We start from the raw sequence: 15,847 nt of genomic DNA, 5'->3' as shown, positions 1-15,847 counted from the left end.
AAAATGGGAATAAACCCCGCCGGAGCAAATGAATCAGGGAGAAAGACCCAGCAACAAAACGCCAGAAATCTCATGGACCATCCCCGAATGTATACCCCAACAGGGAAAAAACGTCCACGATCCCACCAACAAGAGATGATGGCATAGCCGCATGCACCAGCAGCGCAGACAGCGCAAAACAGTCCAAGAGAAACTGCAAAAGATGCTACGTGGACAAAGAGAATGCAAATTTCCAAAGCACAACATGAAAATGAACATCCCAAGTCACATTGACAGCATAGGCAGGACTTGAACCCTCAGCACATGATAGCCCGTGACACCAGAGGCATATTGGATGCACCGGAGAGGAAGTCCCCCTCAAACATGGCGAGTAAAGGAGTAAACCCCATACATGGAACGCTTCACGAATATGCATGTCATCCATGTGCAGGGACCATGCTAATCTACTCAGTAACGTTCCAAGCCTAGTATATGTGCTGCTGAAGCGAGCACCAGGAAAACACCCAACACACATTGGTGGTGGAATTGAAAGGAAGTGCCCAGCAATCTCCAGGAAACACTGCCCCAAACAGCAATCTCACATGTGAGAACAGAAAATAAACAAAAAGGGCAGCCCTTCAGTCTCCACCCACAGCCACATATGAAGAACATGGCCGCAGGGGTCGGCCACTGCACTAAAGCACCAGCGCCGGAACGACCTGGGGCCAGAACACCAGGAGGGCTCCCCGCCCCAGCCCAGCACATGAACGGGGAGCATCTTGACCCCAGAACAGGAGCGTGGTGGCCGGAGGACCGGAGCGGCCGCGCCGGTAAAAACATGAAAAGACCATACAGAAGCATTTAAAAATGCAAAAGAAATACTCACGGCACCGCCAAACCACCCAGAAGCAAACAGGAACAGAGGCAGGAACCGGGAGCACCAGCGTTCCGACAGCCGTCGGAGCAGAAAAAAAATAGGCATGGCGGTGGGTGGGAGGGGCTTATGTCACCTTCGACCTTTGGATTTCTGGCATTTTGATTGGCTGGGTGGAGGCAGGACTGCCTCACGTGGTAAGGACTGGGACGGGAGGACCCATGAGGGGGTAATGCACCCGACGGTCGCAATGTAAATAAAGTGCCACGCCTCGCCAGTGTAAGGCGCGCTATCCATAAGACATCCGATATCATGAGGGTAAGCCCACCCGGTCTCGGTTTGCCTACACAAAATTGGTACGTGCAAAATGCTATTCGGGCATTAAGGGGAAGCCCCCCCCATCTTGTGTTTACTAACATAAATATAGTACATGTAAAATGTTGTACGGGCATCAAAACAGCCACTCCACCCCACGTTGTTTAGTAACTTATTCCTGGCACTAACCCGAGCAACATCAACCCGCATCCAACTCAAAATTGAGGATTTACTCACCAAAACGGCCAGGTATAATGAGCCCGGCAGAGTAAGGGCCATTCCAGTGTTATGGAAAACCCATTTCGCCATATTAACTCCCGGCATTACATTTTAAAACAGGCAACTATTCACGTGATTTCCTACGTGAGAGCGTCATTAAACTACGTTATGTTGCAAACATAGTATTGGTGAGACAAGGTCAGATCCATGTTTAAATGTAGCGATTATCTTATACATATGATGTTGCTACACTTAGAACGAGACGTATTACTAAAGTCCAAAGGTGAAACCGAGCACACCTAATGCGCTATATACGAAGAGACAGAAATAGCTAAATTGTAATCGCACAATTTGCAAATACCAATAACGCCATAATGATTAGTATGCAATGTACATTTCCATCTATATTCATAGTATATTGTACCCGGTAAGCAAAGTATATATATGGAACCAATATACATCCCCACGCGATGTCAAAGGTCCATATATCATCGCATGATGTCTTACATAGAAAAAACAAAGGTGTTGTATCGCAACCATAGTATTGAGGCGAGAGTCTGCGCCATACTTGAATACAAGGTCTTTCTCATATCTCATAATGCTAATGCACCAACGCAAGGCGCATTCAGAGTACAAGAGGGAATCGTCAGTTATGTAGTGCGCGATGATAGAAAATAGCTAAATACACTATATTCTAAGTATACAGATTACTGACATGGATGACATAAAAAGATTTAATATAGACACGTTCGCTATTAGCCTTAAACCTGACACCTTCAACCAATCATACAAAGTAAATATACAAGCCAATATATGTCCTTACATGACGCTGTGAGTCGGTATGTCGTATTCATTCAGTCACACGTTGTACATGACTGGCAGTCACGACAATGATATCTGCCTAAAGGGATACACCTGTAGATGTAAGACCAAAAAGCCACAATATTGTCAACAAGCCCATATTTGTCAACAAAATACATTTTCTTGTCTTCAACAAACATATTGTAGAGAGGGGGGATAGAGAGAAATAAAAATGGATGAACGTGAAATGAAAGAATAACACTGATGGTTTTTAACGCTTGGTTTGCATATTTGATGCTTGACACATCAATAGCAGTGATGATAAAGATTATTTCGAATACATTGACTGCTCTCTAGGTATAACATTGTAAATATTATCTCATATCCATCCATTCTAATATTGACCACATTTTGCTCTGTGCAATCTAACAGATGGTAAGCATAGGTTAATTTAAAGTGTGTATCTGGCTTACCCTGACTAGAGTGGTGGTCCCTACTTGGAAAGGGTGCATACTGCCGCAGCCTAGAGACCAAGGCCATATTTACAATGAAAGTGACTCAGTAAATGCCCCAAGACATGTGGCTGCACCACCCTGAGTCACTTTCAAGTCACAGGTTTTGAGACATATTTACAACAATATGTGGCATCCCTGTGCTTTCCCCTGGACGGGTGCACAATCAGCTCACATGCACCGATCAAGCACCCTTGCACCATGAGGCAAGGATGGCTGCGTCATGGGTAGATTGCTTTTGTGCAGGAAGGGACACCAAATGAGCTGATTTCATCTTTCCATGCTTGCTGTAGACTGTAGTACACATTGAAAGAGGAAAAAAACTAGAAGAAATCTAGACATTTCTCCTCGTTGCACCTCACTAGGCCACCCCTGGGGTGGGGTACCATTCTGACACATTTCCAGGTTTACGATTTCATATTAATCTGGAAATGCATCAGAACACACCACACAGCAACACACATGGGATGCCCCTTACACGCAAAGTGTTGCGTGAAAAAAGAAGTGATATTTGCAAGCACACGTAAAGCCATGCAGGGTGGAATTAGGATTCCCTGTAAATATCGGGCACCAGGTTGCGCCACCGGTGCATCACGCAGACTGAAGTACAGGTGGCACAAGGGGCTTATAAATAAACCCCACATTTTTAAAACATTAGTATTGACCATCTGCCACAGGCCCATTTAATGCTAAATTGTGCATTTGGCCTGCAAAAGAGGGTTTCTATAAGTCAGTCTAGGAAAGTTCTACATTTAAATGAACTTGTTTTAGAAAATTGGGTAAAAGTCTGAATTGCCCAGAATATGTGAGTGGTAATCTATGTACTGGCCCTTTATGCATAGTCACCTCCAGATATTTACCTTCTGTTGCCAAACCAGTTTTTTGTTGGTATTAGGACTCCTTGGACATGTTTCCTGCTAACAAATGCTGAAGTACTTGGGCTCTCTCCAGAAAACATAGTACAAGTGGCATTTACCTGATAGGTCCATTTAATTTACTTGTAAGTTCTTAGTAAATAGTAATATACCCAGGACTTGTACATTATATGCTACTAGTGGACAACCCCACTCATTGTGCCAATACTAAAGTAGCACTGTAAATCATGTCTCAGACCTGCCACAGAATCCTGAGTATCGTTTTAAACTGGATAAAGAACCTAGCTAGGGTGATGTTTGACCCCAAATCAATTTGAATTGAAGGACCGGTTTTTAGACAAGAAAGAACAATTGCTTTCGTGAGTCCCCTCACTTACCAGGGTTTCCCACTGGTGACATGCTTCATCATTGGGGTCCTCTCAATCCGCTGCGGATCGAGGCGTGCTTCGACTTGCGAGATTACGTAGGAGCACTAATGGGCAACTATGTGTAGTGCAGTGTTAGTGGAGTGGATGGAAAATCTAAAAATACCTGGCTAGTGGCGTAACATTTTATTCTAGCTCTTAATCTGTATAATAAAAACAGGGGTACTAGAGAATGATGTAACCATAATGAGTTAAAAGCCTCTAGTGTTGGTCAACATGTTTCGAGCCTCCCCACGGCTCTTCCTCAGACCACACAGGGGCCAGTCCTGTGCGTTCCACTCCTAAGTGACCTAAAAAGTGTGGTAAGAAATTAATTTGTGTTAAGTGATGTGTACACACCTGCTGTGTGTACACTATAATGCATATGATTTTATTCCAATGGATCGTAGTATTTCAAATGAGGTTCAGATTTGTCCCATGATCTGGCGGGGTTAAGGGGCTGGAAGTCACACTTTGTGTTGTGCACGCCTCAGCAGTGATTCACCTACTCGTACCCCTGGAGACTGCATATTATCGTTAATATACCCCACCAGACCATGGGGCAAATTTGAACCTCAATTGAATTACTACGATCCATTGAATTTTCCATCCAGTCCACTAACACTGCACTACATATAGTTGCCCAATAGTCCTCCTTTATAATCTCGCAAGTCGAAGCATGCCTCAATCCGCAGCAGATTGAGAGGACCCCAATGATGAAGCATGTCACCAGTGGGAAACCCTGGTGAGTGAGGGGACTCAAGAAAGCAATTGTTCTTTCTTGTCTAAAAACCAGACCTTGCAATTCAAATTGATTTGGGGTCAAACATCACCCTAGCTTGGTTCTTTATCCGGTATTCCGTTTTTTCTGTGTATATATTTGATAGGAGGGTGGACCTAGCCTAATACCCTCTACCCACCTGTTTTTGAAGTGTACAGTTTTAAACTGCCATTTCAAACATGGCAAAAAAACTTTTGCCAGTCCTATGGCGTCCTTTTTAATACTTAGAACTGACCGATAAGGTAAGGCCAAAGTTCCATAGGGCAGTGGGAATTGTGTTTTAAAAGCAAAACATATGTACTTAGGTTTTAAATTTGCTGGTAGTAAAAAAAGATCTAATGTAATTTTCCACTGTTGTAAGACCTATCTCTCCGATTGACTAACACAGGGTCAACTTATAAAAGTGCTAACTTTAGACTGGGAGCAGATAGACATATATTGTTTACCCTCAAATGAATTGGAATTTAAAATCCTCTTGAATGGTTATGTCAATTTTTAGGCCACAATTCTGAAAATGCCACTTTTAGAAAGTTGTATTTTCTTGTCCCAGTCATTTGTGCCTTCTGCCAGTGTCCTGGGTCAAATGACTGTGAATGACTCTGCATTTTTTTTTCCTTCCAGATAGTTACACAGAAAAGGCTTAGGTTTTGAGGGGATGGGCCATCCTGGCAGGATGACTGAGTAGGGGCTGTCCCCAGCCCCACTTCAAAGGACTTTGCCTCCTGCATATACAAGGAAACCTTGCGCCAGGTCTACCCTGCCTTTTTCCACTCCCAGACACTTTGGAACTTTCACTAGGAACTTTTTAGAACTACATGTGGGGGTAGGACTGGTACCAGGCATAACTATTGGACCTTCAGGGCCACTCTTGGGAACACTCATGGACTTGTGAAAGTGACAGAATACAGACTGCCTTGCTGTCAGAGGACTGCCCTGCTGTTTGAAAGACTGCCCTGCTGTCTGAGAAGGAAGATTGGGCCTGCTGGCCTTTATCCTAGGCTAATCAGAGTGACTCCAAGGGTCAGTTGGCTTGCCTCGTGTGTGAGCTACAGAAACACAACAAGCTTCAGAGGCATCCCTGCAACTGCCAAGCTGAACTGCTGCCACTATATCTGCCATGACCTGCAACCGGACCTGCCTTACCCCGGTGGCCTCTGCTGGAGTGAGTCCCTGAGCCTCAAGAGGTGCCTCCCCAGGTTCTGAAACCTTGGGAGAAAAAGAAAAGCTGAAAGAAAATGGAAACGCAGATAAAGTCCTGGAAGTTATAAAATGTAGGCACCAAATAATAATGTTATTTCATATAGCTGAAGACCTCAAAAACTTTCCTAAGTGCAGACAACTTATGAAAATAAGTGTTAATAGAAAAGATTCCAAAATAATTCAAAACACCATCTTCATAATGGAATCGTGAATAGCAGATCTAAAAAACAAGTATCATCTGTTAGGGGAGTCTTAAGATATATGTTAGGTTTTTCTCACATTAAGTTCAATTCTTTTAAACCCAAGGCTCTAAAGCTCTAACAAATTCAACTTAAAGAGCTATTCAATAAGATGAGTCTCTGTTCTCAACCACATTTGCAAGGAGACAGGAAGTGGAAAGGTTCTGCATTGATTCCAATCGTTATCCAAATATTATCCTTCATACTCTGGAAGCTTGCCATTCAACGGAATGCAAGGCTTTAGCAAATGAATTATATTTGTAATTTTGCAGTGTGGCAATGACAAAATGAACATGCCACTGATGTAGAGCAGTTTGGGCCTGTCATTCCACACTTCTCACTTTTCTAGCTGTCAGATACAAGCATATTTGTGCCATTGCAAAGATGTATTCCTAATTCCATAGTGCTGTATTCTATTACGACCCCACTGTTGAAATGTCTCTAGCTACACTTGTCCGTTGTATCCACAACTGCAATCGCTTTAAAATTAACTGCCAAACTGCTTTAAGGTCTGCAGATAGGTTGTAAAGATACCTTATCAAGTTTAATTTCCAGAGATCTCACTTTCATCAATGCGTGCATCATTAGATAGACTAGGCTGGGTCTCCAAACAATCTACAAATCCTCACCAACCAATAGGAACCAACATAAATGAATGTTAAATTATTAGATTAAAACTTGGATCAACTCTTGTGATTTTGTCTACTTAAAAATAAAAATGTTAGATGCAAGATATTTGAATTGCATTGCATGGCTGGAGTATCACCGGATAGATTTCAAATTTTGCCTAATTTTTTATTTTTGAAAATCATTGAAGCATTGGGTGGTACAACAAATAAAATTGAGAAAAAGTGACATTCCTTTTCTGAAATTGATAGACCTGAGCATATGTTGTGTGCCGTGTTCTTTATATGAAGAAGAATCGTGTTGTTAAGTAATTGTAAACATGAGTCACTAGAAGAAGTTATTCATTATCTGTTGAATCTGAAGGAGAAGAACTCCATATCAGCAGATTATACTACTTTTTTAAACATAAAAGGTTCCTAAAGTAAATAGTATTAAGGTCTGACTTTGATAAGAATGTTTTAATTTGATTCTGACTCCACATTGCAAACAGCAGTACACCATTGCTTGGGAGAGAGAGAAGGTTCACACAGTGATCAGTCTGGGCTAGGAGATTCTATTGGGGTTCCCGCTGCTCTGATGAGCAGACAGGAAGACCATCCTAACAACTTAACTTCTGAAGCCTCTGAAGATAGAGAAATTTCCGAGCCTCTTTCCGCTTCAGATCCACTCCCTAATCTTTGGATGGTAATCTTCAACCCTGTCAGAGGGAAGAGGGAGTTCTAGTCTCTACCCTAGTACCTATTTCAATTGCCTCGTTGCAACAGATGTTTGCGTCATTGTCTGCCGAGATTAAGGAAGGCTTTGCAGAGTCAGCATCAAACCAAAGGGACATAAGGAATTTTTGTGAAACTCTTGACGAAAAGATTGGTAATTTGTCGATAAGAACGCAAGCCCTGGAAGAAACTGTGGGTCAAATATCCATGCGGGCTGAAGGCACTCAGGAAGACATACTAAAGTTAAAGAGGGAAGATCTGGCCATCTCAGAAAGAATGGAGGTTTTGGAAAACAATGCCAGGCGCATCAACTTGCGTATTTTGAACGTTCCTGAAGGTAGCGAAGGAACAGATATCAAGAGCTACATAATTTCGTTATTAAAAGATTCTCTCAGCCTCCCCCAAACTCCCGAGGAATTAGCTTTGGATATTCAACGAATCCATAGGGATCCTTTCAGACGCAATCCACAAGGGCCAAGCCGAGAAAAATCCTTGTTAATTTTCATACTTATTCTGTTAAGGAGCACATTCTGAACTTAGCCCTAAAACAAAAGTCGCTAGTAGGCAAAGGATTTAACTTTCAAATACGCTCTGACTTGTCAAGATACACACTAGAAAAACAGTGGGAGCTAGGAAGAAGAATGGATGCCTTTCGCAAACTGGGTGCAACAGTGCAGATGGGCTTCCCCGCATCCCTTAAGATTATGATGGATAATAAAATGCACAATATTCGCTTGGTACAGGCAGCTGACGAGCTTCTAATGTCTTTAGGTAGTAGGAAGGAGTAATAAAGGGTGCTAGCTTGGGTCAGCGAAAAAAAAAAAAAAAAAGGGGGAAAGAAAATAAAAAAAAATACACAAATGTACACAAACTAAAAAATAAAATAAAAAAATATATAACGCCACTCATCAATTGAAAAACTCCCTCTACCAGAAGTCTCTTTCAGATGAAATGTAGGAAGTAAAAAGGAGACATAGGGATGAAGGGTTATGATCTAAAAATAAAAGGGAACAAAAAGGAAAATAAAGACTAGCAAGACTAGTACCATTTAATTTACGCTCGTTATATGTATATAAGGCGAGCTATCACATTATACTAAATAGAGAGACACATGAGGTGGGGACGGGGGAGAGCTAGGAGCACTTACTTCCGGAATTTTCCGGGTAGTGAGTTCAGGGGTTTCCCATGGGAGGGGGGGTCATGGGGGGGTAGGGGGTGGTAGCAAAAAAGGAAAAATATCCATTATCGATAATGCTCCAATCATCACACTTTGTAGTTATTTTCTTCCAACTGTTCTTTTCTATTGTTGGCAGATAAGAATAGGCATGAGAACCTATAGGCAGGTATGCTTGATATTTAGTTCCTACCTTAAGAAACATGAGTAGGCCTAGGATTTTGTCCTGGAATGTTAATGGTCTCCGCACCAAACCACAGGCTAACAAAATCATGCAGTACCTTCGAGACATGGACGCCGAGATCATTATACTCCAGGAGACACACTTAACTGAAAGTGAGATATCTGAGTTAGTGAAGAAAAATAGGTGGATACATTCCTCTATCTCAACATCTCAATCACTAAACACGCGGGGGGTTACAATTTTATTTAAAAAATCTTCAAATTTAAGTTTAAAAATCTTTCAACAAAAAGTAGATAATGGAGGGAGATGGGCCATCACAGCTGTAGAGATAGGTGAGGCGTCTATAACATTAGCTGGTTATTACGGGCCAAATTGCGATGATCCTTCTGCATTAGAATCCTTATTCCAACACCTCTTGAGTTTTCCTGAGCCGGTGATCATAACTGGCGATTTCAATATCACTATCAACCCTTCACTGGACAAATCTACAAATAGTAGGCAACATGTTTCCTCCAAATCTAGAAATTGTTTACTGGGTTTAATGAAACAAATTGGATATGTTGATATTTGGAGGCTGAGAGAGGGCCAAAAACAGAGTTTTTCTTTTAGAAATCTTAAATACAGCCACAGCTCAAGAATAGACTTTATCCTAACAAGTAGATCTTTGGTCGATTCTATCATCTCAGTAGATTATATTCCATCTCACTTATCTGATCACTCAGCGATGAAGCTGGAAATTGAGTGGGGTACTAAGTCTTCTTCCCCGAAACTTTGGTCATTTGACAGGTCATTTCTTACATCAATAGAAGATATAGACTTCCTCCAGTCTGAGACTCGCGAATCTTTTACCTTTAACACGGATACAGCCCCCGCGGGTATAGTATGGGACGCCTTCAAATGTACACTAAGAGGAACAGTCAAGAACAGGGTAGCTCATAGAAGAAGGCAGTACAGGGAAGAAATATCTTCTATTGAGAACAGTATGTCTGTCATCCAGTCTTGTATAGATACTGACAGAGCTTTAGATAATCATAACTTGTCCCTGAAACTCGCAGAGCTAAATGAGCTTAAAAACAACTTATCCTCGATAATAGAGGAGCGAGTCTTGCAGAAATGGGAGGCAAGCAAACTCTCTCATTTTCAGTATGGGGAGGGTGCAGGAAGGCTGTTGGCCTGGAAAATTAAATCAGACCGGGTTCGTAATAATATTGCCTCAATTACATCAGATAAGGGTACCCTCACCAGTGACGCTGAAATTAGAGAGACCTTCAAAACATTCTTCCAGTCAATATATCAGGAAGATCGCAATATCAATACTAACTATGTTGGCAACTGGTTAGAGGGCATCTCCCTTCCCTCTCTGTCATCCGAGCAGAGCAAACTTTTGGAAGAGGAAATAAGTGTTGCCGAAGTAGAGCAGGCTATAAGGGGATCCAAAGGGGGTAAGGCGGCAGGAACCGACGGTTTACCGAGTGAGGTATATAAACATTTGATTTCAGAGATATCTCCAATCCTAACGGTTCTGTTTAATCAAATATTGAGGGAAGGAGTAGCACCGCCTGCCTCATGGGATAAAGCCTCAATAACGCTTATCTTAAAGCCAGGGAAGCCCCCTTCCGATTGTGGCTCATATCGGCCTATCTCAATCTTAAATGCTGATTATAAAATCTTTGCCACCATATTAGCCAAACGGCTTGGCCAGGTAGCCCCTGATATACTTCACTCTAATCAAAAAGGATTTATAAGAGGGAGACAATTATATGAGCTCACTTAAGAACTAATAGGATCTATTGATGTGGCCATAAAAGAGGTTCTCCCCTTATCTATTCTGACGTTGGATGCTACCAAGGCCTTCAACAGGGTAAATTGGTTATACCTGTCGGAGGCCTTGAGAAAGTTTAACGTTGGAGATAGATTTCGCAGGGCAATAGATTTGTTATATCGAAGCCCTTCAGCTTCAATTCTGATTAATGGGGGCCTTACAGCGTTGTTTAATGTAACCAGAGGAACCCGACAGGGTTGCCCCTTGTCTCCTCTCCTCTTTGATTTGTATATAGAACCCTTTGCACAAACATTAAGAGATAGCGCACTTATTAAACCTTTTATTTTTGGTGATTGGGAAAAAAAGGTGGCACTTTATGCTGACGATATAATAATTTTCACGTCAGATATTAATGCAGCATATCCAAAGGTGATAGACCTAGCTCTTAAATTTGGCAAAGTTTCTGGATACGAAGTTAATGCTTCCAAAACAGAGTCAATGACTTGGAACACAGACTTAACCACTTTTAATTAGTCATCTAGACCTCAAGTACGATACTTGGGGGTAAATATAGTTAAAGACATCGACCGGATTGCCTCCTTAAACTTTTCTATAATAGCAGCACAGTGTCGTAAAAATATGAGGGATTGGTCACATCTTCCACTCACTATCCTAGGTAAGGTTAATTTAGTAAAAATGTGTATTCTGCCTAAGATCTCTTTTTTATTTAATTCAATCCCACTTTTTTTTTTATCCCAAATTAATATCTAAACTACAAAGCGCGATTTCAACTTTCATTTGGAATAGTAAAAATCCAAGAATTTCTTGGAAGAAAATAAGACGCCGCAGAGAGAAGGGAGGGTTAGCGGGACCGGATCTTCAGATCTATGCGTGGGCTTTTCAGCTTTCTCACGCACGCATGTTGCTAAAAATACCAGCAGCAACAGGGGTAGGCCATATGTTCTCTATGTTACTGGACTGTGAGGGAGTCGGACAGGGTAGCTTTTTGTTCAAATTCGGAGACCCAAAATAAAAAAAAAATAAAAAAACTAAAGACTTTAAAGGGGATAGCTTCCACATGGTACAGAATGAGGCAGGCAATTAAACTGGGATATTATCTAGAGAGAGCTCCAATATGGGACCTACCATCTCCCCCAGTTTGAGTAGAAGATACATTAACCCAACCATTAAGAGCGGCCGGCATCTACACCTGGGGTGACTTGTTTATGGACGGTACACTACTCCCTTGGGACTACTTAACAAATAAGGTCGGGCCAAGTTTGTCCAGATTCAAATTTATACAAATTTCAAGCTGGTTCCATGTATACAACACACAGACATCCCGGAGTAGCAGTTTACCTATAGGAGCCACTAGCAAATTAGTAACGTGTCTGCTAGATAGCCCCCCTGCAAAAAAGGAAATATCTCTTTGGTATAAGAAGATCATGGAGGAAATAGATGGCAAATGTTGCCTCCCTGCAACATTATGGGCCGACGTATTGCCAGATATAGATTTGGAGGAGCTTTGGTCAGCTTCCTGTGTGGCACTGTGGGACCTGGTGAAGCCAGCTTGGCTACGTCGGAACCATATCTTCACAATTCACAGGGCCTACTACTCCCCGTTGAGACTGTCAAAATTCTCTCTGACAGGTCCGGTCTCGTGCCCAAGATGCCGACTTGTTGCTGCATCTGATATCCACATGTTCTACGAATGTCCAGAATTAACAACATATTGGGAGTCAATAGGAAATGATTTATCTTTGGCATTGGGCTTTCAGCTTTCCATAGATCTCGCTCTCGTCATTTTTATCCTGAAGAACAAAGTACGTAATGCAGCTTCTAACCTCGTATTTTACTCCATTTTGGCAGCTCGCAGAGAGATCTGTAGACATTGGAAGGACGCCCAGCCTCCTTCTATTCATGAATGGCGAACCTCTGTCCTCCATATTTCCAAACTTGATTTAGCTAGAGGTGGAAATCCAAGTAGGAGAGCTTTTTGGACACAGTTGGCACGGTCGCATTGAGCCTGGGTTTTTTTTTTCCTTTTTTTTTTTCCCCAGGGTCCTATGATTAATGCGAGCATTGCCAACCATTGTTTTTAATGGCGTAGAGTCATGGAACAAATGGGGCTACGGTGTCATGGGCACTATCTTCCAATGAACAGCCCTAAGCAAGAATTTCCAGGCTTGTGTGAATGTACTGCTGGGATTTGGCTTCCTCCCCCTCCAACTAAGATCTCCCTCCCAGCTAACGCTGAGATGGTATAGAAGCACAGCCGGTTTTCTTAGCTCTGTGGCATATTCTTGATTGGATAGATTGGAGCTATGCACGCAAATGAGGATAACAAAAAAAAAAAGAATGTTTTAATTTCATTACCAAACTAAATAGGCATTTTCATAAAAAAATAAAGAAAAATACAATTAATAATAAACACATTCGTTTCATTTACACCCGCAGGAGAAAAAGATTAAACTTAATTAATATAAAATATTTTTCATATTCGTTTCTACTTCACAAAGTGAGAATTCACTGCCAGTACAAACATGTTATATCAAATGTTATGTCGTTGTTTCAGATTTTTTTCCAAAAATCCCTTTTCAATATAACACCTATTTGGGTTTGTGTCCCGGCATGTAATAGTGTCTAATACAACATTCTAAAATGAATCCTGCAATCGACAGAAAAACAATTCAAGTCAGAATGCCTCCTTTTCTGATTTCATCACAAAGGCATTTTCTGCTCTGCTGAAATGCATTTCCGTGTCCCTGGTCTTCTAGGCTTATAAATCGACTTTAAAAGGAATTGCACACTCTATTTTGGCCCATCTGACCTTTCCAAGAAAGGAGACAGGATGACGCTCCAGTCCTACTAAATAGAAACAAATCCCCTTTGCTGGTTTCTATTTCAATTCTGAAGAGTGTGAACATAAATCTGCTCTTTCGGAGTGCTATTATCTAGCTTTTGTGTGCTGCATGCAGTGCCATCCTGGTGTTTTCATCCGTTGGTGGAGCGTGGCATTTATCTCAATGGTGGTAAGATTTGCACCCATATTCTTTCAATTGAAAGAAATTGAAAGAAACATATAGTGATATTGGAAAACTGGCTGGCATTCCCAGCACTATCAAGAACGTCAATATAAGAGGATTTTAGAAAATGTGTTACATTGCTTTCTTTTCTCGAGATGCATTTTTCGAAAATATCTGCAGCAATTTCTATTGTTTTTAAAGATTGGGGGATATATCATTTTGGACAAGCACTGGCAACACCAATAGATTTGGGGTCTCATTTACGAAAAATTGTCTTAGGGCAGCGCTACAAGTCATATTGCTGCACTGCCCTGCGCCAATTTGAAAGGGCAGGAATACACAGTATTTAGACGATACAGAGCATTCATGTCCTTTCACCTGGCACACAATTTGCAGCCGAGCGACAATGCAGGCACCTTTGCACCATGGTGCAAGGGTGTCTGTGTTGTTGGCATAATTGTTTTTGCGCAGGAAGGGGCACCTTCCCGCACAAAAACAATCACGAGGGGCATTCTCCTAGTTCTATGTGCAGCACACGTGCAAAAAGGAAAAAAACAAGGAGAAATGCGAACATTTTCTCTGGGGAGGTGCATGTTTTTGGCGGTGTCCCAGGTTTAAGTGACGTTATAAATCTGGGGCAGAGTCAAATTGCATAGGTGTTGAGTGGGAACACCACAGCAACACCATGAAATGCCTCCTTGACGTAGAGTAAGGCAAGGTTGCTTTTCGCACTGCATTTCTGTTCTCCATATCTGTTGGAGGGTGGGTTATAATGGGTGGTAGGTATGCACCTAACGCCAGTTACAAGGCCACCAACACGGTAAGGGGTCGTAAATGGTGTCTCTATAAATTAGTTCCTTGCTCAACCCTTGATAGCTGACATCAAGCAATCAGGCTTAACTTAGGAGACAGGCATGTAAAGTCTTAAAAACGCTAATACAGTGAATAAAGCGGACACAACTCACTACACAAAACCTACACCAATTTATAAATATAGGGAAGATTTTTATCTTTAAAATGGCACCAAAACCATAAAGAATAAATACTTTCTAGAGCTTAGGATCCAATAGTGCCTCTTCTGGACATCTGGTCATGGTTAAGTGAGACAAAGTCAAAGTTTAAGTAAATCGCAATGGAGCCCTGCTCAGATACTCTACACAGGATGCCTCGGTCAAAATGTTACCTTCGCACTCAGTAACTTTTCCAGAGTTTTTTCTTCCTGGGGCCCTCGATGCTCTCCACGAGTCAAGATTCGGTGAGGGTTTGCCGAATTAACTTGCCATGAGCTCCCGGTCAAACCCTGGAACTAGGACCTACAAAGCTCTTCAAACCTGAAGAACCTGAAATCCGGGCCAGGTCATGGTTGAAGGTGGCCGGCTTGACCCTCGTCGCCAAGTGGTCCTCCTATGTTGCTTTTTCCAAAATGTTTCCCACACACCGGGACCCCTTTCCAAAAGGTCTCCAGCTGGGTTGCAAGGGTCCAAATAACATATACAAGGTTCTGGAATCTGCTACATGGTCCTTGACAGGCCTGGATTAAATGCCCACAAAGAATTTGGTCAACCCATTAAAACTCCACTAGACACACTCCAGGAGGGGTACTCTGGCTGGAGAAGGGTCAGATTAGCTCTGTTAACCTATAGCTACAGTTGGTCCACTCCTTCTTCTTTCTTGAAGCAAGGCAAAGTCCTCAGAGCTGTAGCCCCAGATAGTACAGCAATCACACCTTCACCAGGCACAGATCAGGTTTCCAACAGGACGATCCTCCATCTTTTTTTTACTTTCAGGCAGCAGAACTGAGAGGCTCTGCACCTCTCACATTATTTATCCAATGTTCTCTGGTGACAAGCAGGAGAGCCCTCTTTCTAATGAGGTGAAGGGCGAGATTCCAAAGCGTGACAACGTCCTCCAAAGTGTGGCATAGTCTTGTCCCAGAAAGCACTATTCTCTCGAAATCCGTGGTGAAATTCCAGAAGAGCAGGAAGAGCTAACTAAACCAAACTCAGGTTATGGCTTATTTCCATAAACTCCCCACACCCATATCTGTTTAATTCCTTCTTTAAGTCTCCGTCTTGCAGGGAGAGGGGGGCTTGGATAACTGGCTTCCTTGACCTGTTCTCCTTTGAAGCTGATGTTTTATGGCCCAAACCCCTGGTCTGGCA

At 42.2% G+C, this 15,847-nt stretch overlaps 1 non-coding gene across 1 annotated transcript; it reads right to left on the bottom strand.

Annotated features, from left to right (window-relative positions):
• Positions 1–385: 385 nt before the first annotated feature.
• On the bottom strand, positions 386–492 carry LOC147692937 (U6 spliceosomal RNA). Its single transcript, XR_015300285.1, has one exon. It is a non-coding gene; the product is annotated as a U6 spliceosomal RNA (small nuclear RNA).
• Between the last annotated feature and the right edge of the window lie 15,355 nt (positions 493–15,847).

Source organism: Lissotriton vulgaris, chromosome 9 (genome assembly GCF_964263255.1).
Source record: "Lissotriton vulgaris chromosome 9, aLisVul1.2, whole genome shotgun sequence".
Taxonomy (NCBI): domain Eukaryota; kingdom Metazoa; phylum Chordata; class Amphibia; order Caudata; family Salamandridae; genus Lissotriton; species Lissotriton vulgaris.
Note: the sequence above shows the minus strand (reverse complement) of the source record. Positions and strands in the feature narration are given on the sequence as shown.